Source organism: Triticum dicoccoides, chromosome 7A, assembly GCF_002162155.2.
Source record: "Triticum dicoccoides isolate Atlit2015 ecotype Zavitan chromosome 7A, WEW_v2.0, whole genome shotgun sequence".
Taxonomy (NCBI): domain Eukaryota; kingdom Viridiplantae; phylum Streptophyta; class Magnoliopsida; order Poales; family Poaceae; genus Triticum; species Triticum dicoccoides.
In genome coordinates this window covers 527,171,587-527,198,538 of record NC_041392.1, presented here as the reverse complement: position 1 = coordinate 527,198,538, position 26,952 = coordinate 527,171,587, and the positions used below count along the sequence as shown (strand labels likewise).

The following is a 26,952-nucleotide window of genomic DNA, read 5'->3' as shown; positions in this document are numbered from 1 at the left end:
GACCCAGCGCGCCGAGCCGTTTCAATGAGGTCGGTGTGGACATCCAGCTCAGGCTCTGACTCGCCGATCCGGCCAATGAAGACGTGAATTCCGCCGAAGGGGACCCGGTACCCGTACTCGATTGAGCCGGCCTCAGGGCCCCAGCCTTCGTCGTCGATGTAGATCTTGCCGCGATGACTCTTGGTCATCCGGCCCACAGCGTATCCCTTGAGCCCTTCGAAGTTGCCCTTCAAGAACTCAAATCCACCGTGCGCTGGCCCCACAGTGGGCGCCAACTATCGTGGAATTGTCACGACAGATGTCCTAGAGCAAGAACTTAGTCGTAGGTCCATCGCACTAGGAAGCTTAAAGGGGTTAATTGGGACAAAGGACACGAGAGAGTTTTATACTAGTTTGGCCCCTTACGATGAAGGTAAAAGCCTACGTCTAGTTGGGTTTGGTATTACTGAGGTTTCGATCACCAAGAGGCTTAACTCGCTGGCTTGGTTATCGACTTGTTGTTTCTTGCCCTCAACCGCCACCGGGTCGTCCCCTTATATACACGGGTTGACGCCAGGTAGCCTACAGAGTCCCGGCCGGCTCATAATCGTGTCCGGCTCGGTGACTTTCTTTACATGTCTTTTTGTACAAGTATTTCCTTACATGTGGCATTTTACAATATCAGGCCTTAAGCCGGCCCCAGGCCTTTGGGCCTTCTATAAGACTTAATAAACTACAAACTTGGATGTTTACTGAACTTCTTGCGTAACCTGCCATTGAAGCTGACCCGGCCCCTCCTGGGCGGGTCTCAACTGATAGTAATATCCCCAACAACTCTTTTTCTTCTTTTTCGACCTCTGGGTCATTTTCTTGGCGTTTATGGCGGCGGCTTTCGCTTTCTTCACCGCCGTGTGGTCATACTTAACTTTCCAGAAGTCAGAATTGGCCTGGAGACAGGTAAAAAAAGGGTAAAGAGTTAGGTAAGTGTTAAAACAATATGGCTGGAGAAATATAAAAAAGATAAATAATGACATCCTTACTTCTGGAACCGGGTTAAGCTGACAGAAGAGGTTTAACCCGACGACACTGCAATCTTCATATTTCCCGTTCACCAGAAGAGTTGACATTGAGACAATATATTCCTCTGTCCATTGAACGAGGCTGTGACGAAGGGAGTCATCCGGGCCTCCACCATACTCATACATCAGCTTTGACCGGCGGCTCAAAGGGATGACCCACCATGAGATCTAGCAGCGGGTCAGATCAACTCCAGTTAACCCATTCCCCAACAGAGCGTTGATCCTTTTAATGGATGGAATCAGCCTCTTATGTTCAGCGACAGTCAGCTTATCAGGAAGCGTGAACTTGGAGTCAAGGCGATCAGGGCGATAACCCGGCAGGGGCTTATCGTTTGCTGGTGAAGTGTCCTGGCAGTAGAACCAAGTCTGGTTCCAGTCCTTTGGGTGGCTTGGTAAGACAATAAGGGTAAAGACGGCACCCTGCCGGCGCTAGATTGATATACCTCCAAGTTCTAAACTAAGGCCGTTGGTGCACACATTCTGCCAGTTCAGATAAAAGTATTCTCTGAACAATTCCACGGTCGGCTCTTGTTGAAGATATACCTCACAGAGCACTTGGAAATTATAGATGTTAGATATGGAGTTGGGCCCGATATCTTGAGGGTGGAGTTTGAAAAAATGGAGGACCTCTTTGAAGAACTTTGAGCCGGGCGGTGAGAAGCCACGGTTCATATGGTCAGTAAAAACGATCACCTCACCATCTCTCGAATTAGGTCGTTCTTCTTCCGGGTCAGGGGAATGATAAGACATGACGTCTTTTGATGGCAGAAATCCTATGATGAAGAACTCTTTTAAACGTTCCTCGGTTATGGTTGAGGGGACCCAGTTACAGATGGTCGGTGTCTTTGACGGCATGATATGCAAGGAACTGAAAAGAAAAGCAACATGTTGGTTCAGTTTTTACGGTGAGGTTAACAGTTAAAGGATGAAGATGCAAAACAAGTAATGACGTCTTAACTAAGGGCTAATGACATATAAGGAAAAGAAAGCCGGTGCGGTAAGCCGCAATGACTACAGATTCTTTCAGAAAGCGGATTCAGCTAAGTATTGGGACAAACAAGTTTCCCAAAATGCTTGATATTATTTCAGATCAAATGGATGTTCAAAATGAAAAAAATTCTAGACCTAAAAATACAGTCCAGATGAGTTCATTAGATCTAAATATAGCTCTTGTACCAGAAAAAGGGGTCTGCTAGTATCAAAAGGAGGCACCAAACAACTACTGCATGAACATACATCTCTTTTGGATCAGAAAGAGGAGACGATGGAAGAACTATGATGAACTATGAAGAACATGCAGAAGCTTGGAAACCATAATGAAGATCTGAGACACAAAGAAAAGAAGGCTTACGTTTGCAGGTCTACTGCGGAGGTCGCCGCGGGTTTCTCTGGATCGGTTCAGGTCGATGCAGCGGCCAGAGTCGGCGACGGAGATGAGGCGTGGCGGCGGCGAAGCTCGAGCAGTGAGCAGAGTCGCGAGAGGAAGAAGACAGAGAGAAAGTGAAGAATGAGGAAGGCCGGGGCGAGCCTATTTATAAGGGAAAAGGTGAACAGACAGGCGCGAAAATCATGGAAGAGCTGAATAAATGGTTATCCAGCTATACAGACGCCTTGATTCTCGGGAAACATTAAAGATAAAAGATCCGTTGGAGGATGACATCATGAAAGTTTTTTGCGTTTCCAAGAGATGACGTCACGGCGGGTTACAAGGAAATTTCGGTAAAGATAAGAAGATGGATTTTTTACTAAGTATGAAAGATTGACAAAGAACAAAGTTCATAGTCAACCTGGGGCCTAATGTTGGGGATATTACTATCAGTTGAGAACTGCCCAGGAGGGGCCAGATCAACCCCAATGGCGGGTTACGCAAGAAGCCCAGTAAACATCCAAGATTGTAGTTTATTAAGTATCATAGAAGGCCCAAGGGCCTGAAGGCGGTTTAAGGCCTGATATTATGAACCACCATATGTAAGGAAAGACTTGTAAAGAAAGGCATGTAAAGAAAGTCACCGAGCCGGACACGATTATGAGCCGGCCGGGACTCTGTAGGTGACCAGGCGTCAACCCATGTATATAAGGGGATGACCCGGTGGCGGCTTAGGGCAAGAAACAAGCAGTCGATAACCAAGCCGGCGAATTGAGCCTCTTGGAGACCGAAACCCCAGCAATATCAAACCCAACTAGACGTAGGCTTTTACCTTCATTGTAAGGGGTCGAACTAGTATAAAACTCTCTCGTGTCCTTTGTCCAGATTAACCTCTTTAAGCTTCCTAGTGCGATGGCCCTACGACTAAGTCCTTGCTCTAGGACATCTGTCGTGACAATTCCACGACAGGTGTCCTCCATACAATCAACATTCCGAGGGAGTTTGCTTTACTATATTTTTATTTATTTCGATTACAGGACTCGGCTTCCCAATTACCAGCCTCTCTCATGCAATGACTGAAGGAAATATGCCCTAGAGGCAATAATAAAGTTTTTATTTATATTTCCTTATATCGTGATAAATGTTTATTATTCATGCTAGAATTGTATTAAATGGAAACTTGATACATGTGTGAATACATATACAAAACAGAGTGTCAGTAGTATGCCTCTACTAGACTAGCTCGTTAATCAAAGATGGTTAAGTTTCCTAACCATAGACATGTGTTGTCATTTAATGAACGGGATCACATCATTAGGAGAATGATGTGATGGACAAGACCCATTCGTTAGCTTAGCATAATGATCGTTAAGTTTTATTGCTATTGCTTTCTTCATGACTTATACATATTCCTTTAAGTATGAGATTATGCAACTCCTGAATACCAGAGGAACACCTAGTGTGCCATCAAAAGTCACAACGTAACTGGGTGATTATAAAGATGCTCTACAGGTGTCTCCGAAGTGTTTGTTCGGTTGGCATAGACCGAGATTAGGATTTGTCACTCCGAGTATCGAAGAGGTATCTCTGGGCCCTCTTGGTAATGCACATCATGATAAGCCTTGCAAGCAATGTCACTAATGAGTTAGTTGTAGGATGATGCATTACAGAATGAGTAAAGAGACTTGCCAGTAACGAGATTGAACTAGGTATGAAGATAACAATGATCGAATCTCGGGCAAGTAACATACCGATGACAAAGGGAATGACATATGTTGTCATTGTGGTTGGATCGATAAAGATCTTCGTAGAATATGTAGGAACCATTACGAGCATCCAGGTTACGTTCTTGGTTATTGATCAGATATGTGTCTCGGTCATGTCTACATAGTTCTCGAACTCGTAGGGTCCGCACGCTTAACGTTCGGTGACGATCGGTATTACGAGTTTATGTGTTTTGATGTACCGAATGTAGTTCGGAGTCCCGCATTTGATCACGGACATGACAAGGATTCTCAAAATAGTCGAGAGGTAAAGATTGATATATTGGATGATGGTATTCGGATGCCAGAATGGTTCCATAGCGTTTCAGGTAATTTTCGGAGTACCGGGAGGCTACCGGAACCCCCCGGGGAACTAGTGGGTCAACATGGGCCATAGGGGAGAGAGAGGGGAGCCCACAAGGGGTGGCTCCCCCCCATGGGCTGTCCGAATTGGACAAGGGGAAGGGGCGTGCCCCCCCCTTTCCCCCTCCGAAAGAAGGAAGTGGGCGCGGGGGGCGACTATGACTAGGAGTCATAGTCAGTCCCCCCCCCACTTGGGCGTGCCCCTAGGGCCGGCCTCCTCCCCTCCTCCTTTATATACGGGGGTAGGGGCACCCCCAAAGCACATCAATTGTTCGCTTAGCCGTGTGCGGTGCTCCCCTCCAGAGTTTACTCCTTCGGTCATATTATCGTAGTGCTTAGGCGAAGGCCTGCGCGGATCACATCACCATCACCATCACCATGTCGTCGTGCTGACAAAACTCTCCCTCGACACTTTGCTGGATCAAGAGTTCGAGGGACGTCATCGAGCTGAACGTGTGTAGAACTCGGAGGTGTCGTACGTTCGGTGCTTGATCGGTTGGATCACGAAGACGTTCGACTACATCAACCGCGTTAAGCTAACGCTTCCGCTTTCGGTCTACGAGGGTACGTGGACAAACTCTCCCCCTCTCATTTCTATGCATCTCCTAGATAGATCTTTCGTGAGCGTAGATTTTTTTTTGAAATTGCATGCTATGTTCCCCACCATTGGCATCCGAGCTAGGTCTATGCGTAGATGATATGCACGAGTAGAACACGAAGAGTTGTGGGCGATCATAGTCATACTGCTTACCACCAACGTCTAATTTTGATTCGGCAGTATTTTTGGATGAAGCGGCCCAGACCAACCTTACATGACCATGTTCATGAGACCGGTTCCACCGACAGACATGCAACTTGTTTTGCATAAAGGTGGCTGGCGGGTGTCTGTTTCTCGAACTTTAGTTGAATCGAATTTAACTATGGCCGATCCTTGTTGAAGGTTAAAACAACAAACTTGATGAAAAATCGTTGTGGTTTTGATGTGTAGGTAAGAACAGTTCTTACTAGAAGCTCGTAGTAGCCATGTAAAACTTGCAACAGCAAAGTAGAGGACGTCTAACTTGTTTTTGCAGGGCAAGTTGTGATGTGTTATGGTCAAGACATGATGTGATATACGTTATTGTATGAGATGATCATGTTTTGTAAAATTTATCGGCAACTGGCAGGAGCCTTATGGTTGTCGCTTTATTATATGAAATGCAATCGCCATGTAATTGCTTTACTTTATCACTATGCGTTAGCGATAGTTGTAGAAGCAATAGTTGGCGAGATGACAACGACACTACGATGGAGATCAAGGTGTCAAGCCGGTGGCGATGGAGATCATGACAGTGCTTTGGAGATGGAGATCAAAGGCACAAGATGATGATGGCCATATCATGTCACATATTTTGATTGCATGTGATGTTTATCTTTTATGCATCTTATTTTGCTTAGTACGGCAGTAGCATTATAAGATGATCCTCACTAAATTTCAAGGTATAAGTGTTCTCCCTGAGTATGCACCGTTGCGACAGTTCGTCGTGCCGAGACACCACGTGATGATCGGGTGTGATAAGCTCTACGTTCACATACAATGGGTGCAAGACAGTTTTGCACCTGCAGAATACTCATGTTAAACTTGACAAGCTTAGCATGTATAGACATGGCCTCGGAACACTGAGACCGAAAGTTCAAACGTGAATCATATAGTACATATGATCAATATAGAGATGTTCACCATTGAAAACTACTCCATCTCACGTGATGATCGGACATGGTTTAGTTGATATGGATCACGTGATCATTTAGATGACTCGAGGGATGTCTATCTAAGTGGGATTTCTTGAGTAATATGATTAATTGACCTTAAATTTATCATGAACTTAGTCCTGATAGTTTTTGCATATCTATGTTGTAGATCAATGGCCCGTGCTACTGTTCCCTTGAATTTTAATGCGTTCCTAAAGAAAGCTAAGTAGAAAGATGATGGTAGCAACTACACGGACTGGATCGGTAACTTGAGGATTATCCTCATTGCTGCACAGAAGAATTACGTCTTTGATGCAACGCTAGGTGCAAGGCCTACTGTAGGAGCAACTCCGGACATTATGAACGCTTGGCAAGCTACATCTGATGACTACTCGTTAGTTCAGTGTGTCATGCTTTACGTCTTAGAATCGGGACTTCAAAGACGTTTTGAACGTCATGGAGCATATGAGATGTTCCAGGAGTTGAAGTTAATATTTCAAGCAAATGCCTGAGTTGAGAGATATGAAGTCTCCAACAAGTTCTATAGCTGCAAGATGGAGGAGAACAGTTCTGTCAGTGAACACATACTCAGAATGTATGGGTACCATAACAACTTGACTCAGCTGGGAGTTAATCTTCCGGATGATAGTGTCATTGAAAGAGTTCTTCAATCACTGCCACCAAGCTATAAAGGCTTCATGATGAACTATAATATGCAAGGGATGAACAAGACAATTCCCGAGCTCTTCGCAATGCTCAAGGCTGCGGAGGTAGAACTCAAGAAAGAGCATCAAGTGTTGATGGTTAACAAGAACACTAGTTTCAAGAAAAAGGGCAAAGGAAAGAAGGGGAACTTCGAAAAGAATAGCAAGCAAGTTGCTACTCCCGGGAAGAAGCCCAAGTTTGGACCTAAGCCTGAAACTGAGTGCTTCTACTGCAAAGGGACTGGTCATTGGAAGCGGAACTGCCCAAAATATTTGGCGGACACGAAGGATGGCAAAGTGAAAGGTATATTTGATATACATGTTACTGATGTGTACCTTACTAATGCTCGTAGTAGCGCTTGGGTATTTGATACTGGTTCTGTTGCTCATATTTGCAACTCGAAATAGGGTTACAGATTAAACAAAGATTGGCTAAGGACGAGGTGATGATGCGCGTCGGAAATGGTTCCAAGGTCGATGTGATTGCCGTCGGCACGTGATGTCAACTACACAACCTTCTTCTTGTAGACGTTGTTGGGCCTCCAAGTGCAGAGGATTGTAGGACAGTAGCAAATTTCCCTCAAGTGGATGACCTAAAGTTTATTAATCCGTGGGAGGCGTAGGATAAAGATGGTCTCTCTCAAACAACCCTGCAACCAAATAGCAAAGAGTCTCTTGTGTCCCCAACACACCCAGTACAATGCTAAATTGTATAGGTGCACTAGTTCGGCGAAGAGATGGTGATACGAGTGCAATATGGATGGTAGATATAGGTTTTTGTAATCTGAAAATATATAAACAGCAAGGTAACTAATGATAAAAGTGAGCGAAAACGGTATTGCAACGCGTTGAAACAAGGCCTAGGGTTCATACTTTCACTAGTGGAAGTTCTCTCAAAAATAATAACATAATTGGATCATATAACTATCCCTCAACATGCAACAAAGAGTCACTCCAAAGTCACTAATAGCAGAGAACAAACAAATATATTATTGTAGGGTACGAAACCACCTCAAAGTTTTTCTTTCTGATCGATCTATTGAAGTGTCCGTAGTAAAATAACACGAAGCTATTCTTTGCGTTCAATCTATCCTATAGTTCATACTAGAATAACACCTTAAGACACAAATCAACCAAAACCCTAATGTCACCTAGATACTCCAATGTCACCTCAAGTATCCGTGGCTATGATTATACGATATGCATCACACAACCTCAGATTCATCTATTCAACCAACACAAAGAACTTCAAAGAGTGCCCCAAAGTTTTTACCGGAGAGTCAAGACGAAAACGTGTGCCAACCCCTATGCATAAGTTCACAAGGTCACTGAACCCGCAAGTTGATCACCAAAACATACATCAAATAGATCACGTGAATATCCCATTGTCGCCACAAATAAGCACCTGCAAGACATACATCAAGTGTTCTCAAATCCTTAAAGACTCAATCTGATAAGATAACTTCAAAGGGAAAACTCAATCCATTACAAGAGAGTAGAGGGGGAGAAACATCATACGATCCAACTATTATAGCAAAGCTCGCGATACATCAAGATCGTGCCGAATCAAGAACACGAGAGAGAGAGAGAGAGATCAAACACATAGCTACTGGTACATACCCTCAGCCCCGAGGATGGAACTACTCCCTCCTCGTCATGGAGAGCGTCGGGATGATGAGGATGGCCACCGGAGAGGGATCCCCCCCCCTTTGGCAGGGTGCCGGAACGGGTCCCGATTGGTTTTTGGTGGCTACAGAGTCTTGCGGCGGCGGAACTCCCGATCTAGGTTATTTTCTGGAGGTTTCTGTATTTATAGGAATTTTCGGCGTCGGGAACAAGTCACGGAGGTGCCCGAGTCGTCCACGAGATAGGGCGGCACGCCGGGGGAGGGGGGGTAGGGCACGCCCCCACCCTCATGGACGGCCCGGGACTCTTCTGGCCCAACTCTTTTACTCTGGGGGCTTCTTTTGGTCCATGAAAAATCATCAAAAATTGGCACGTCGATTGGACTCTGTTTGGTATTCCTTTTCTGTAAAACTCAAAAACAAGGAAAAACAGAAACTGGCACTGGGCTCTAGGTTAATAGGTTAGTCCCAAAAATCATATAAAATAGCATATAAATGCATATAAAACATCGTAGAAGGATAATATAATAGCATGGAACAATAAAAAATTATAGATACGTTGGAGACGTATCAAGCATCCCCAAGCTTAATTCCTGCTCGTCCTTGAGTAGGTAAATGATAAAAACAGAATTTTTGATGTGGAATGCTACCTAACATAATTTCCAATGTAATTTTCTTTATTGTGGCATGAATATTCATATTTGAAAGATTCAAGACAAAAGTTTAATATTGACATAAAAACAATAATACTTCAAGCATACTAACCAAGCAATTGCGTCTTCTCAAAATAACCTAGCCAAAGAAAGCTCATCCCTAAAAAATCATATAGTTTGGCCATGCTTCATTTTCATCACACAAAATGCTCCCATCATGCACAACCCCGATGACAAGCCAATCAATTGTTTCATACTTTAGTATTCTCAAACTTTTTCAACTTTCACGCAATACATGAGCGCGAGCCATGGACATAGCACTATGGGTGGAATAGAATATGATGATGGAGGTTGTGTGGAGAAGACAAAAAGGGAGAAAGTCTCACATCGATGCGACTAATCAACGGGCTATGGAGATTCACATCAATTGATGTTAATGCGAGGAGTAGGGATTACCATGCAACAGATGCACTAGAGCTATAAATGTATGAAAGCTCAACAAAAGAAACTAAGTGGGTGTGGATCCAACTTGCTTGCTCACTAAGACCTAGGGCATTTTGAGGAAGCCCATCATTGGAATATACAAGCCAAGTTCTATAATGAAAAATTCCCACTAGTATATGAAAGCGACAAAATAAGAGACTCTCTATCATGAAGACCATGGTGCTACTTTGAAGCACAAGTGTGGAAAAAGGATAGTAACATTGTCCCTTCTCTTTTTTTGCCTTTACATTTTTTTTATTTCCTCACACGGGACAATGCTCTAATAATGATGATCATCACACTTCTATTTATTAACAACTCAAGGATTACAACTCGATACTAGAACAAAATATGACTCTATATGAGTGCCTCTGGCGGTGTACCGGGATGGGAAATGAATCAAGAGTGACATGTATGAAAAATTATGAATGGTGGCCTTGCCACAACTACAATGTCAACTAAATGATCATGGAAGGCAATATGGCAATGATAAAGCGTGTCATAATAAATGGAACGGTGGAAAGTTGCATGGCAATATATCTCGGAATGGCCATGTAAATGTCATAATAGGTAGGTATGGTGGCTTTTTTGAGAAAGATATAAAGAGGCTTATGTGTGATAGAGCGTATCATATCACGGGGTTTGGATGCACCGGCGAAGTTTGCACCAACTCTCGAGGTGAGAAAGGGCAATGCACGGTACCGAAGAGGCTAGCAATGATGGAAGGGTGAGAGTGCGTATAATCCATGGACTCGACATTAGTCATAAAGAACTCGCATGCTTATTGAAAAAATCTACAAGTCATCAAAAGCAAGCACTATGTGCATGATCTTAGGGGGATAGATTGGTAGGAAAAGACCATCGCTCGTCCCCGACCGCCACTCATAAGGAAGGCAATCAAAGAAAAACCTCATGCTTTAAATTTGTCACACAACGGTTACCATACGTGCATGCTACGGGCCTTGCAAACCTCAACACAAGTATTTCTCAATTTCACAATTACTCAACTAGCACGACTCTAATATCACCATCTTTATATCTCAAAACAATTATCAAGTATCAAACTTTTCATAGTATTCAATGCACTTTATATGAAAGTTTTTATTATATCCCTCTTGAATGCCTATCATATTAGGACTAAATTCATAACCAAAGCAAAGTACCATGTTGTTTAGAGACTCTCAAAATGATATAAGTGAAGCATGAGAGTTCAACAATTTCTTCGAAATAAAACCACCGCCGTGCTCTAAAAAGATATAAGCGAAGCACTAGAGCAAATGACAAACTACTCTGAAAGATATAAGTGAAGATCAATGAGTAGTCGAATAATTATGCAACTATGTGAAGACTCTCTAACATTTAAGAATTTCAGATCTTGGTATTTTATTCAAACAACAAGCAAAACAAAATAAAATAAAATGACGCTCCAAGCAAAACACATATCATATGGTGAATAAAAATATAGCTCCAAGTAAGGTTACCGATGAATGAAGACAAAAGAGGGGATGCCTTCCAGGGCATCCCCAAGCTTAGGCTCTTGGTTTTCATTGAATATTACCTTGGGGTGCCTTGGGCATCCCCAAGATTAGGCTCTTGCCACTCCTTATTCCGTAGTCCATCGAATCTTTACCCAAAACTTGAAAACTTCACATCACAAAACTTAACTAAAAACTCGTAAGCTCCGTTAGTATAAGAAAATAAATCACCACTTAGGTACTATTGTGAACTCATTCTTAATTAATATTGGTGTGATACTACTCATAGATTCATCAAAATAAGCAAACAACACAATGAAAACAGAATCTGTCAAAAACAGAACAGTCTATAGTAATCTGGAGAATTCGAATACTTCTATAACTTCAAAAATTCTAAAAAATTAGGACGACCAGGAAAATTTGTATATTGATCTTTTGCAGTTGGATTGGCTATTTTATCGCTTTTTGGTAAAAAATTAAAATTATTCTCGTGAGCGCATACTTTCTGTTTTTATCAGCAAGATCAAACAATAATCACCCAAGAAGATCCTAAAGGCTTTACTTGGCACAAACACTAACTAAAACATAAAAAACACAATCATAATAGAGGATAGATGATTTTTTATTACTAAACAGGAACAAAAAGCAAGAAACAAAAATAAAATTGGGTTGCCTCCCAACAAGCGCTATCGTTTAACGCCCCTAACTAGGCATGATGATTTTAATGATGCTCACATAAAAGATAAGAATTGAAACATAAAAAGAGCATCATGAAGAATATGACTAGCACATTTAAGTCTAACCACTTCCTATGAATAGGGATTTTGTGAGCAAACAACTTGTGGGAACAAGAATCAACTTGCATAGGAAGGTAAAACAAGCAAATCTTCAAGATTTTCAACACATAGAGAGGAAACTTGATATTATTGCAATTCCTACAAGCATATGTTCCTCCCTCATAATAATTACATGTAGGATCATAAGCAAACTCAACAATATAGCTATCACAAAACATATTCTTAACACGATCCACATGTATGCAAAGTTGACACTCTTCCAAAATAATGGGATTAACATTAACTAAAGTCATGGCCTCTCCAAACCCACTTTCATAATTATCACAATAAGATTCAACACCCTTCAAAATAGTGGGATCATCACTTCCTAAAGTTGACACTCTTCCAAATCCACTTTCACCAATATAATCATCATAAATAGGAGGCATGCTATCATCAAAATAAATTTGCTCATCAAAACTTGGGGACAAAAAATATCATCTTCATCAAACATAGCATCCCAAGCTTGTGGCTTTGCATATCATTAGCATCATGGATATTCAAAGAATTCATACTAACAACATTGCAATCATGCTCATCATCCAAAGATTTAGTGCCAAACATTTTAATACATTCTTCTTCTAACACTTTGGCACAATTATCGGAATCCTTATTTTCACGAAAGACGTCAAAAAGATGAAGCATTTGAGGCAACATTAATTCCATTTTTTGGAGCTTTCTTTTACTAGTAAATATGCCCGTGCGTTGCATCGGGATAATAAAATTACATGCATCTAGCTCAATATAAGAAGGGCTCAAGATGTGTTCAAAAAAGGGGGAGGGGCTCAAGATCCCACAGGTCCAACCCGTGCGTTGCACCGGGCTAGAAATAAAATATAACCTGCTCCAGGTGTCATTATGCAACATTTTTAACTCAATTTTTACAAATATATAAATAAGATTACACTAAGTATTTCTTTTTGTACAATGAAATTTGGGCGTACCCTAACAATGTTCATCGTTACCTATTTTAGCTCCGCACTTTCATTTCATTCGAAAAACACAAATGTTTATATCAACCAATTTTATTTTTTGTTGTTTAGAAAAACATGATTATTTTACTTTCATTAGGTGTTTTTAAAAAAATTCAAGAATATTTTTTAAAATGGTATCATTTTTATGGCAATGTTTTATTTTTTTAATATTATATTTCATTTGTAATTTTTTACACTGTTTTTTGGGCTTTGTCCATTGACATTTGGCCTGCGTATTAAGTCCAGCCTAAACTGCACCGACGCCAGCTGAGCTCCTCGTCTCGTCTCGTGCCTCTTCTCGTCTCGTCTGCGAGCACCCATTTCAAAAAAAAAAAAAAAAAAACTCCTCGTCGTGTGCCTCTTACTTCCCCGATCCCAAATTATTCCCCATTCCTCTACCTAGCTGAACTAAATGTGACGGCGGCAAGCGTCCCTCCCCTCCCCTCCGGCCGGCTCTCTCGGTCTCTCCATGGGTTCTACAAAAAACGAAGTGAAAGCCCCAAAACAAAAACACAAAAACACTCACATCTAGCGACATGAAGCAATACACGTCCCTTCCCTTCTCTCTAGCAAGTAGTGGTTACTAAACAAAATCTAACAATCGAACATTGTATAAATTGCTACGGCAACCAAGTATAATCAATCAGAAACACGAATAGCAGCAGGGTCTCGATCCCTCTCACTTTCTCTCTACTTCTTTCTTAATTCTCTGCCAAAACAACACGAAGCAACAACAGCATATGCAAGCACATAGCAGCAGCCTCCTCTCAGTTTCTCTCTATCTCTATTGATCCTTACTACTATAATCTCTCAATTTCTCAAGGGTTCTAGAAACATGCCATGGCAGTAACTCTTGTATGCAATCTTATGTAAATTATGTTCCATTTGTTCATAGAACCCAATAAAGGTCCCGTAAATGTACGCAAGACAACAACTGGCTTGTTTTTTTATAGTACTATGTATTACTGGACATTTCTACTGACGCTAGTACATAGCCTTGTTCTAACTTTGCATCAGTGTTGCTCTACCGTATAAAAACTACGCTGAACTCCATAGATTTCTGAGAGAACTTGAATCAACATAAGGGAATATCAAAATGATATCCGAATTCATGCATTGTTACGGAAAATGAATATAACCAAAATGGAGAGCCTGCACATATCTCATTATGCAAAAAAGGATCTATAGAAGTACAATACGTAAGCCATGGATCGTAGCAAGAGCAGCTACCTGAAAATACATAAACTTAAATAAAATCATGCACACCCCTCCATATGCAGGAAACAACTATTAAAACATGCAAGGAAATTTTTCAAGGTATATGTACAAAATTAGTTTGTGCCCCTTTTCTTACTACATCAGTAAATGAATCAACTTCCCCCACAAAAAATAGTAAATGAATCAACTTCTTGTGATAACCAATAACATTTTACGGAACTATCTCTTTGCTTGATAACCACTATCAACATGTACATAACTTCAATATTTTATCACAGGGTATCAGACCCTCAGATACATCAGTTCGAAACATTGATTAATGCAGCATCCGAATAGAGCTGGTGCTCATTATCAGTTGAACATGAGAAATATTTGTGCAGAACACTCATATCAAATTTAGAACAACATACTCAGTTGTATGTCATCTTACTTGCGAAATCATAAATTCAAAACAGGGTATCATATTCAGTTTTGCTACTGGGAAAGGCTTGTTACACTTCAATATGCACAATAGTACATGCTTTAACCTGTCAAATATGTACTGTCATAAACAAAGAAAAAAATGTATTTGATTTGCCATGGAACTGCTTGAAATCGAAGATATGGATGATGGTGCAGCACACAGATCAAATTAGCATCACAGCTTAAACCGAGGTCTGTTTACGATCAGTCTGAAACCCGACTTGATAGGCTGAATATACACAATAAAACACAAGTTTCAGTGAGATTCTCAGATTCACACAGGAAAGTTGGTTGGAACTTTAACTGGAAAAAGGATCAATGTTGAACATGAACTGGGAAAACATTCTAAAAGTTCAGACTGGGCATGCTAGTCTGCTGCTGTTGAAAACTGCCTGTATAACCATGACAGAAACAACAACTAAAACAGGGGATTACATCCAGTGATTAGCTTTCATCAAGGGGATAAATACCTCTGGTGTAACTGCTGCAGGCGCCATTGTACAGCTCGACCGATGTTCTTGAGATAATGTCGAGCTAAATGGGGATGGAGGTGATGGCAATGGACCACAATCTATCTGATTATCTGATTTTGGCACAATCGATTCAAAACACTCAGAAACTGGAGTACATGTTGACATAGTTGGTGACATAGGTGATGGCTCCAGAACACTTGATTCAGAAATTTTTGCTTTTTTTGAAGGTCGGTTATCAAAGTCCTCTTCAATGTTCTATGTAATATTAAGTTACAGTGCTGTCATCTATTTTCTGCAATCACAACAAAAATAAAAGGTAAACCTCCAACCGTTAGAAGCATCATCTGACAGTAGCTTTGTTTAAAGGAGACGAAAACATTACAATCCAGTATGTAGAAGGCAAAAGTATATAGAGATAAAAATTACCAATACATATGTGCATGTTTAAAAATTCTACAATGAGAAAGTAAATCATATTAGCAAATGTGGTCTACCACACAGCATAAAGGAACTCAGTTGATTAAGTAGCTATATATGCGCATGCCAAAATATTCTAGGCTGCAAAACCATAAAAAACAGGAAAGATCAAGACACACATTATGATCCATTACATGAGAAGTAATATGATCTTTTTGACATTTTATTTATCCTACATCTTTGTGAGACCCGCGGACTCAGCGAAGAACCTAAAAAATTCCTACATTTACATTCTCAAACAGAACTGCATTTTTCTAGTTGTCAAAATACGGTGAGCAGTAATTTTTCGTAAACATCATGCCCTGTTGAATATAATTGAGACCCGTCCATCACTTATTTGTGAACTACTTTTGTTCTGGTCACCTATGTATTGAACTACTAAACACTCCTTACGAATTTACTCTACTTCATTCAAGTACAAACAGAATCCATTTATGTAGGAGCGCATGATGTGTTGCTTGTCAGTGAAATATAGTCTACTATCGGCAATAGCTATATTTGCTGTAGTAAATTAATGGTTTGACAAACATATGAGACCCATCAGATGCTTCAAAAGTACCTCAAAGTAGGTCTAGGCGACGGCTGATGGTCTTCCGGCAAAAATCGGCGGAGGCGGTGGCAGATTGTCTTGCGGCGAAGTCGACGGAGACGATAGCGGTGAAGTCAAAGGAGACGACAGCTGCGAAGTCGACAGATATAGTATAAGACAATCATAAATTCGGCAAGGAGGAAGATCAGGGAATAGTAATGCGAATTATGCCACTATATATTTGAATTACATGGAGATCAATCACTCCAAAACCAAGTTTCCTGATATACAGACCGTTGTCTGGGCTTATTACATTAAAATGCACAGTAACCTAAAAAAGCAGTCCTATTTGTTCTTAGTTCTTTGAGTTGAACTTTTAGACCTGGCATTTGATTTCTTGCATGGCTGATAACTGTGATGATTGTGATTCTTGGCAATTCTAGTTTAATTCTCAGCTTGAAGAATATGCTCTCATCTTTTAAGTATAACCTTAATGTTCCTCACTATGCAATGATCCCAAAAATATATACGAAAATGAACATGTACTTCATGCTCTTCTAAATTTTCTTTCCCTGACAGAAGGGAAAACACCCAGCTTCTATTAGATAAAACAAAGTATTACAAGGTATATATGGAGAAAAGTGTCACAGTAATAGACGCATTGTACATGTACCAGGGCTCACATATGCAAACTAAAATGAAGGGGATTCATACCTCCGGTGTAGTTGCCACAGGCAACATTGGACGGCTCAACGGATGTTCATCACTCATCTTAAGGGCCTGAAAAAAAAATCAACTCCAAATCAGAATTTTTTGCAGACGGACATCAGTGTTGACTAAATCATAACTGTGAAAAAAATAGCTGATCATTCTTTTATTTTCTCAAGTGGCACCAGGCACTTAATTCTACTAAAAAAATATGCAGATACACACTGGCCACATGCCCAGAGAAGTTAGCTCCACACAAACATTTGCAAATCAGGTCTTGAGCAACTGTAATGCAGTTTTGACAGATTGAGACATTGATTTAGCACAAAATTTGTACATATACTTTATATAGGGCACTTATAAACATGCTACCAGGACAAAAACAAAATTTGTTACTAAGCAAAAAACATGGGTCTGTAACCCCAGAAACTACAGAGAGGAAAGTTGTTTACAGATCCTAATCCTGTTTTGCTAGGTGCAGCTAGCATATCTATTCTGCAAAGCTAATTCTTAACTGAAGAAAAAGCATAACCTAGGTGCAGCTAGCATATCTATATTCTGCAAAGCTAATTGTTAACTGAAGAAATAGCATAATCGAGCAAGGGGACAGAAATAATAACTACAATAGGGGAGTCGAAAACATTTTAACATCATAAAAGCATGAAAAAATATGGTCTTTGAGATCGTCATCTTAGACACACAAATTTATGAGCCATACTGAGATACATAAGCATGATTTATGCACAACAGTATCGATGCATGCATGAGCAAAGTTCATACAATAATTAGAAGGTTCAGTACAGTTCTCTGTTTCAAATTGTTTTTCTTGTGATGCGGCAAAGAAATTCTCCTGCAGTTGCAAAAATCATTATTCATAGTTTAAGAGTAATAATGTTCAGGCAGGCACAAATTTAGGAAAAATACCACATGAATCTGAATCGAACCGTACATGATTCACAATCGCATCTAAGTACAAAACCAACAGTGGTCCTCCATCTAAGCAATCCATGAGATTACTAACTAAAACTAAGTCTCACAACAGTAAGAGAAGAAGACCATGACCACCAGTATCAAGTGCTGAACAATCGTATTAGGTGTTTTACAATTACGTCGAGGAGCAGTGAAGTGGAAGCAAAGAGGCAACTAAAGCTTGCTATTCAGCTCATCTCCAGCAACAGCGGCAACAAGGTCAGATCAAGTTTTGATGAACTTCAGGCTCTACGGCGCCGTGACGTAGCTTCGAGGGGATACATACCTATCGTGTAGCCACCACAGGAGACATTGCACAGCTCGACGGGCGTTCTTGTTCCTCCGGCGAACTCGCCGCTTCTTCCTCCGGCGAACTTGGCGGCGACATTGGATGTTGGGTCAAAAATTGCAATTTCGACGGGATGATGGAGATTATGGTCGAAGGGCAAAACCTGATGGATATTCCGGCCGAGGACCCTTGCTTCTTATAGCAGCCAATCAAATCCGGGTCGGGCACTACATCAATTTGTGTTGGAGAAGGACAGGGCCGGCCTCCAATTTTCCATCCAAATCACGATAGGAGCAGCGGAGGTTGAGAAGGATACCACGGAGGAGAACAGAGAGAACTGGCGGCGGCACGGACGGCGCCGGTGGCCGGTGTACCATCCTCCATGAACGCCCATGAGCGCAGCAGGCCCACGGCGTCCGCCTTCTCCTACGCCTCGGATCGGATGTGGCCGCGCAGCAAGCCCACGGCGTCCGCCTTCTCCTCCGCCTCGTCCGTAGCCGCACCCATGGCGTCCGCCTTCTCCTCCGCCGCGGCTGTAGCCGTCCGACGAAGGCGCCGCCCCTCACCTGCTCGTGCTCCGCCGTCGCTGCCGTCGCTGGAAAGGGAGGAGTTTTGGATAAGATGAATCAGGGACCGCAGACTGAATATCGAACAAACATAGGGTCTTTATTGTAAAACCGAAGCGTTTTCCCAGATTCACTAAAGAAGGGACTGCGGGTTATATTTCCGAAAAGAAAAAGGACTTTTTAGTAAAACCATCGCGACGGTGAACACGAACGCCACAGAGGCCACACCGGCCGACCGGACAGAGCTGCCGTTTGTCAGTCTGTGTGTGATGCGTGATGAGATCATGAGAGAGAGTAGTAGGTGGATGCTCACGCCCATCTGCTGTCGCGGCCTTCGATTCGGTCCATGACAGAGCTGCGGGCGGCATCTGGAGTTGCAGGGAAGCGCGCACAGAAGGGATGGATGGGTTCATGGCGGAGGCGTCGGGGCTCCATGCAGGGGCGGAGGAGTGCACCGGGTGCGGGCTAGGGAAGGACGAGGCCAGGCGGGGCAGGGAGTGGCGGAGCCGAAGCGGAGGGGGGGTCGCGGGCGCTTGGGCCGGCGAGGAAGCAGCAGCGCCGACGAGGCGGGGCAGCGCGTGCGGGGGCTAGCGGCGGCTGGCCCAGGTGCGGGGCTCGGGCGAAGCCGCGGTGCGTGGCTGGAAAATAAGTCGGCGTGTATAAAAATAAAAACAACGAAACGTTTTTCCGGACTAACTAAAGTAAGGACGGCGGCTTTAAATCCTAAAAACCACAAGGGCCTTTGTGTTAAAACGACGCGACGGTGAACCCGGAGACCCAATCCGTGCTTTATTATCAGGGAGAGACTAGCACAAACGCCCGTGCGTTGCATCGGGTGAAAAAAAACCACACTTCCCTAACCCAATTGCTCAAGACCCCCTTTCATTCCACAACACAACGCCAAGCATGATGGGATGAATAAACTCTTTGAAATCGGCTGCCGTGAAAATATGAGTTGACAAAAGGCTATTAATATGAGCTAGGGTCCTACCAGGCCTAGACCGTAGGTTGTAGGGATGGAAGGAAGGATGGCGAGGGGTTGGGCGCGGCCGGCGGCGTGATGGCTCCGTGATCGCGCGAGGAGGAGGAGATGACGCAGAGGGCAGCGGCTAGGGTTATGTCTCCCGGCTCCCTTCAGGAAGCCGAGCAAACAACCATGATCATACATGCCCATGCGTTGCAACGGGCGATAACAATATCGCAAACCAATCAGCATGCCTAAATATCCCCTCCCCCAATACATACATTTGACGTCCTCTATTTCAGCATGATGCCCACTTACCAGACCTCCTTCCGGCCCTCGCCGACGATGAGCAGATTATCCATCTAATCATGATGAATCCAAATGTGGTCAATCCTAAGGTGATGAGTTTAATTTGAGTTGAGGCGGCTAACGAACATGGATGCCCTCCTGGGCGCGACTTCCATCGGAATGGACGCTTTACGCACGACGAAGGTAATGCCCTCCAACACACGCAACGTTATTTGCTCGCCGACTACTATATATATGAAAATAATAAACTTCAAAAGAATGATACTATTTTTATATAGTGTTTTCTTTGTCTTTTTAGTTAGTTAGTTAGCTCTTTTCTTTTGGCTTATCTCAAGCCTTTATGATATCTTTTTTGTAAGACTGCTAGATTTTTTTCCCTTGTTTTTATTTTATATAAAAATAGCAGTGTGGTTTTTACCCTATTGTTTGCCCTTCAAAAAAACATAGATTTCAAAGCACATCTCATTTACAGTTTAACAAATCCGTCTGGTGGTTTTCAAAATTTCTACAAATTGTAACCCGTGAGGTCTTTGTCAAATTCGCATAGACTATGGTGAAAATGGCACCTTTTCTGCATTTTGTGAAAAGATTAACTATCTTTTGGTCCAATTCACGTGAACTACAATCAAAATTGTAATTTTTTCTACTGTACTCTTTTTTACTGGAGAGCATTGAACATAATAAATTCATAACTTCTAAGCGTCCGTGACATGAAACTGAAACTGACAGCGTAATAGTCCTTCGTCCGTGGGTACATTGTAACTCTCCTATGATGGTTTGGGATAAAGTGGTCGCACGCGAAGGAGGCGACAAGGTAGCCGGGGATAGTGCCGGAGGGGTGGGGCAGAGTGGAGTTAACGCCAAACTTTCTCACATCCAGTGCTGTTGTAAGCTCCCTACCCGACCATGTTCTTCTGCCTGATGTTTGATGTTGCCCTGATTATAAGTACAATGGTGAGCACTTACTTTGACGGTTCCGCTATAATCAAATTTGTCAACATCCATAGACCATAGTTACAAATTTCCTGACTCTCTCAAGAGGATTAGAATTTAGGGGCCAAATAATTTCAGATTAGGGGAAAATATCATAGACGAATGTGTTGCCCTGAATCCGACTGCCCCTTGTGTTGAAGCTCCTGCACCACAAAACAAATATCAGTTCACCGATGTACTAATGCAGACCAAAGCAAACCAAGGAAAATATCCTAATCTGCACTAATCCTAATCCTATTGATTTGCCTGCAACTGCACACAAAAACACGGACGCACGTCCGGCCGGCGCACATCACGCGCTCATGTTACTCCTCGCGCGGGCGGCGGGAGGACAACACGAACGCCACAGAGGCCACACCGGCCGACCGGACAGAGCTGCCGTTTGTCAGTCTGTGTGTGATGCGTGATGAGATCATGAGAGAGAGTAGTAGGTGGATGCTCACGCCCATCTGCTGTCGCGGCCTTCGATTCGGTGCCGCCGCGTGCCCTCGATTCATCGCGGCCGCATGCTCGAGAGGAATCTCACTGCTTCCCCGCCGCCATGGATGGCATCATCTGGGTCCGTTGATGAGGGCCCCTACTCCCCTCCGTCGTCCTCCACCCGCAGGAGGCTCCCTGCCTCCCTCCCATTCTCCTTCCCCCCGCAGGACGAGATCCACTTCGCCGCTGCTCCTCATGATTCCGGTTGCCACAGTCTCCTCGGCTGCGCCGTCTGCCCACCTGCACGGCCACGCGACCTCAATCCAGCCACCCACTTCTTGTCATCGTCGTCCTCCGCCGCTGCTTCGCGCGGCTCTGCCGGCCGTTGCTGTTTCCAGAGATGGCGTGTCCCACGCATGAGTTGGGGATTAAAAAAGCGTTGCCATGGCAAGACGGCGGCCGGCGCTGGGGAAGGATGGCTAGGGAGAGGTGGCCCTCAGCCATGGGCGGAAACCTGAAGAGGAGGAGGAAGAGCGCAGGATGGGGAGGGAGAGGCGGCCCGTAGGAGGCGGAGCTCGCCGTGGGGGCAGGCGAGAGCGCGCAGCTGCACGGGGATGAGGACGGGAGTGGCTTGGCAGTCCAGCACGAAGCAGAGGGGGCGAGCGGTCGAGGCAGAGGCATCGTCCTCTGCCCGAACTGCTGCTGCTCGATGCAGAGAGCTGCGGGCGGCGTCTGGAGTTGCAGGGAAGCGCGCACAGAAGGGATGGATGGGTTCATGGCGGAGGCGTCGGGGCTCCATGGAGGGGCGGAGGAGTGCACCGGGTGCGGGCTAGGGAAGGACGAGGCCAGGCGGGGCAGGGAGTGGCGGAGCCGAAGCGGAGGGGGGGTCGCGGGCGCTTGGGCCGGCGAGGAAGCAGCAGCGCCGACGAGGCGGGGCAGCGCGTGCAGGGGCTAGCGGCGGCTGGCCCAGGTGCGGGGCTCGGGCGAAGCCGCGGTGCGTGGCTGGAAAATAAGTCGGCGTGTATAAAAATAAAAACAACGAAACGTTTTTCCGGACTAACTAAAGTAAGGACGGCGGCTTTAAATCCTAAAAACCACAAGGGCCTTTGTGTTAAAACGACGCGACGGTGAACCCGGAGACCCAATCCGTGCTTTATTATTAGGGAGAGACTAGCAAAAAGGGTCCGTGCGTTGCAACGGGAGAAAATATCGGTTACTAACCTTATTTTAAAGGTGATGGATCATATATTTATCTAAGGTAGTTTCTTTACAAGTAAAAAAAGAAACGAAAAATTAGGCAATATATAGTGTTTGATGCTTCTCCGCATAGTACCATTTCTTAGGATCCACAAAGTATTACTAACATGTAAGCCGAAAATAATGGGAAGTAGATGCAGCATAGCATGACATATCAGATGATTTTGCAAGCACACCACTGAATATATCGAGGACTACTTAATATAAGATCTTCAAATAGGTACATGTTTATGATGAACACTCTGAAGCTATTTTGTGTAGTCTTCAAAGGATTTCAAAAAAGTTTTTGCTTGATGTCAAAGATGAATAATTTGAACATATACTAATTTTTCCAATAATTAAACTATTAAAGCAAGGAAATGGCACATATGTTCACCCTCAAAAAATGAGACATAGGTTCATCCTTCATACAACCACAACTTGAAGGCTGCAGAGCGAGGCGGCAAAACCTGTAAGATGCAGCCATGTGAAACACGATAGAACTGCCACCACAAGATCAATCAAGCATCGTTGAGAGAGAAAAATCCTTGACCATCATTAACATTTGTCAACGATGTCCAACTCCGCTTCTACTGATGATAACCAAAGAACCTTCCTTGCCAAAGGAAAATGATTAGATTGTTTATAACAGTAATATTTTGATCCCGAGGACCCAAATTCAGAGCTATGCGATTATGTTTGTGCAAAACCGTTAACACAACATAAAACCAAAACTGAGAAACTCCTATGCCAAACCATTACATCCTAAACTACTATATGTCAGCATATAACATATTCATTCGGATTCGATGCCTTGTACGTGCCAGGTTATGGATACTGGTATTTGCTTAGATTACGCGGTACACTTCTAGAAAGCAATATTTCCTAGAAGCAGTAGATGACTCTGAACCTTTCACTTGCAGACCAGGAACACACGTACATGAGTCTGCTCAAAGCATATCTGCACATGTTGGTATTCAACCAAGTAATTAAGTAAAATAATTTTGTTCTTTGAAAAAAGTAAGATAATCTTTGCTCGTCTAAGTTAAATGGTTAACAGAGGATCAATCCTGTCCCAGAACGATCAAATTTCGACAAAACAAAAACCTTAAAGAAGACATACATGCATATTATAGAGAAGACTAACTAATAGCACGTAGAACGGATATCTAGGAAGTAGATAGGTTATCTATGCTGGTGGTTTGTAGGGTCGTACTGAGGTCGATGAAGAGCCTGGTGAATGACAACTAGAAGATTGGGCATGACTATGGAGATGAATAGGTGAGAGGCATCGCCAGCCCCTGGAGAATCACTGGCCCGCGCTGTCCGCTGACACAACGGCCCCGAATCACTGTAGAAACTGTATTGAGGAACTGAACATGAAGAGTTGCTCCGCATGAACCAACTGATCACCTTCTTCTCCACTGGATGTTCCATCGTGTATTGGTTGGAGTGTGATCTGGCATGTAAGCTAAGGAGATTGAAAGAAGAAGAGACAATTATTCAGTAACTTCTTATACAATAAGGAGGAACCGAAAAGAAAATTCAAGTAGTTATAGACGAACTTGACCGTGAACTTGGTTATACTTACGTGCGGGAGCTCTCAATCGAACCATGCACGTATTGTGTATTTGCCGGATTGATCCAGGAGCCTGTTTGTAGATGCGGAGAAACACGCGGCCACCGTCAGGCGCTACACTCCTGCCTCGCGTGTATTTCATCATATACCCGTCATATGCTCAATAATCTATAGATGAAAAAAATTGATTGTCGATGTTTGAAGACCAAAAGGACAGCCTACACGAATATGATCATGCCAAGGGTGGAATTAATTAGTATTATCTAGCTATGCTTTTCCAGTCCAAGCGACATTTCCAATTTCTCAAGGAAAGGTATTTTCAGATTAGTTTTTCTGTTCTAGGCTACATCACCACTTATATCTGCTTTGCAACAGTTTTTGGGCCACGAAAAACAACTGTATTGGAGTCTGAAGAGACTAAGAGAAACTCTGACCAATCAAACAGCATGGCTGCATACTGTAGAAATTAATTGACACATATTTCTCCTAATAGATGGGCAGACTGCCAAAATTATTTGAATCAAAGCAGGTTGCTTCTTGCAATTTTAAGCCTGCGGTTTACTTCTTACTTTTGTCCAAGCTTCCACGGGAGCTCTGTATTCATGGAGGTGCAGCAAAAAGCAGAGTGGGATATATATGCGTGGGCAGTGAATGTATAAACATCTAAAGATTTAGTGGAGCTCACCTTGTGAACAAAGATGAAACCAAGTCTAGACATGAAAATAGAAAGCACATCATTCCCATAACAGAAGCATCACCATCTAGGAAACTAAAACACTCACCATTAGCCTAATTAATTTTAGATTGGGCTCATACATTAGCAAACAACTTTGAAGAAAGGGGTCGCGTAAAATTGCAGATGAAAAGAAAGAGAAGGAAAGTGACCTTAGAATTTATGGATGAAAAGCTAGCTCCAATAATACAGAATATTGTTGACTTATGCATCTCCAGAAAGGCTGATCCCCACACTACACTATGGCACTTCTCCGTTTCTGAGCCCATTCAGTGCGTTGATGTCAGGAATCAATCAATAGATCTACGTGTTATTTGAGGCATAAACTGGGTTACAGACTGAAGGAATTCTTTCCAATCGAATTACCTCTAATGGTAATCCCCTCCTAGCACCAGCAGATCGAGCTACTGGACGCAAGCATGTGTCAAGGTTTCCTAGTTAATTTGCTCAACTGCTCAATTTCAAAAGGGGATTTGGCTTACAGGGAGTAGCTGGGTGACTTTCAGGTGTGCAGCACGGTACCTTGTTCGTGCTTGGGGCTCGGGGAGGAGGCCGACAGGAGCTTGGGGAGGCCGCCGGCAGCAGGAACTTGGGGAGGCCGACAACCCGAGGTGAGGTCGAATTAAATTTCCGCCTCATCGCTGCAGACCTCCCCGCCGTCCCCGGGACAGGCGGCCGTGTCCAGGAGCTACGCCTCATCGTCATCCTCCTCCTTGAAGTAATGTAGCCGAGATGCACGGAATCAAGCTGTCGGAGAAGTTGTCGGGGCTCTTGAGATTGGCGCCGCAGGGGAAGTCGGCAATGGCAGCGAGTATGGCGGCCGCCTGGACAAACTTGGCAAGGGAGCAGGTGTGTTGCGAGCTTGCGAGATTCAGGTGTCGGACGTTGAGGCGATGCAAGGCCGATGGCTGCGACCAGGGCGGCGCGCGGCGCGAGCAGGTGGTGGCGGCACGCAGCGGAGGGGCGGGGCCGGTGGTGGCGGGGCGCTGGAAGTTAGATGGGAGGCAAGGTCGTGCCTCGTCCCGTCGTCCGGGTGTTTTTTTTTCTGTTCCCCATACCGCCGAGTTGACTTAACAATAGGATTGCGGGTTTATTCTAGAAAAACTCAAGGACTTTTGTATAAACACGCCGCGACGGTGAACCCGGAGACCCAATCCGTGCTTTATTATTAGGGAGAGACTAGCAAAAGACCCGTGCGTTGCTACGGCTCTAGAATAAACCTATACATGGTCAAAATACAGGACAACAACATGTCTTCTTTTAATTTTATTCATTTACTTTCCCCCAAAAAAAAGAGTCGATAAACTTTCTTGTATCTTCATCCATAGATCCTTTACTCATATTAAAAAAATTTATTTAATCGAAGCAAAATTATATGAATTAGAGGACGAATTGTACTGATGTGACTTGAGCTTTGGTTGATTTCACACGCTCATACTTCTTTAGTTTTCTTGTAAAATAATATGGCGGTATTTATACTATTCACGGTTGGTTATCCATCCGTCAGGTTGCGAATGACAGATTCAGATATCCTACTGCAGCTGTCGCTGCTCACCAAGGAGTTAGTTCAGTAGCTCTCCATCCAGTGCCTGCTCAATACACGTTAGTAGTTCAGTGAGTAGTTCAGTAGCTCTCCATCCAGTGCCTGCTCAATACACGGCGACGACGACCTCCTTTGGGCACTCGTAGGCAGGAGAAGAGAGGACCGCGTTTTGCAGACTTCATTCCAATTGCAATCAAGCTAATAAGTAAGCATGCGTCTCTTCTTTCGGTGTAGCCGTTTAAATTGTCTGCAGTGCACATCCAAGCCCACAATCCTGAAATTCAGTTTAGATACTTCATCATGGATGGCTCACGTCTAACCGAGGAACGCCATGCATGTAGTCCAGCCCTCCGTTTATTTAATCCCTCTGCCAATGGATTATCTTATGTACCCTCTTTGCGTGGCCAGCTTGTTGATATTTCAGGCAAGTTACAAGTGTTTATAAATTGGTGG

At 43.5% G+C, this 26,952-nt stretch overlaps 1 long non-coding RNA gene across 2 annotated transcripts; it reads right to left on the bottom strand.

Annotated features, from left to right (window-relative positions):
- Positions 1–14,548: 14,548 nt before the first annotated feature.
- Positions 14,549–18,800, bottom strand: LOC119332334. 2 transcript variants are annotated; one of them, XR_005160906.1, is made up of 6 exons: positions 18,320–18,800; positions 18,154–18,241; positions 16,905–16,970; positions 16,221–16,340; positions 15,182–15,476; positions 14,549–14,940 (listed from the first exon to the last, which is right to left on the bottom strand). It is a non-coding gene; the product is annotated as an uncharacterized LOC119332334 (long non-coding RNA). The 2 variants fall into 2 exon arrangements; XR_005160905.1 differs by having other exon boundaries at positions 18,154–18,799.
- Positions 18,801–26,952: the final 8,152 nt, after the last annotated feature.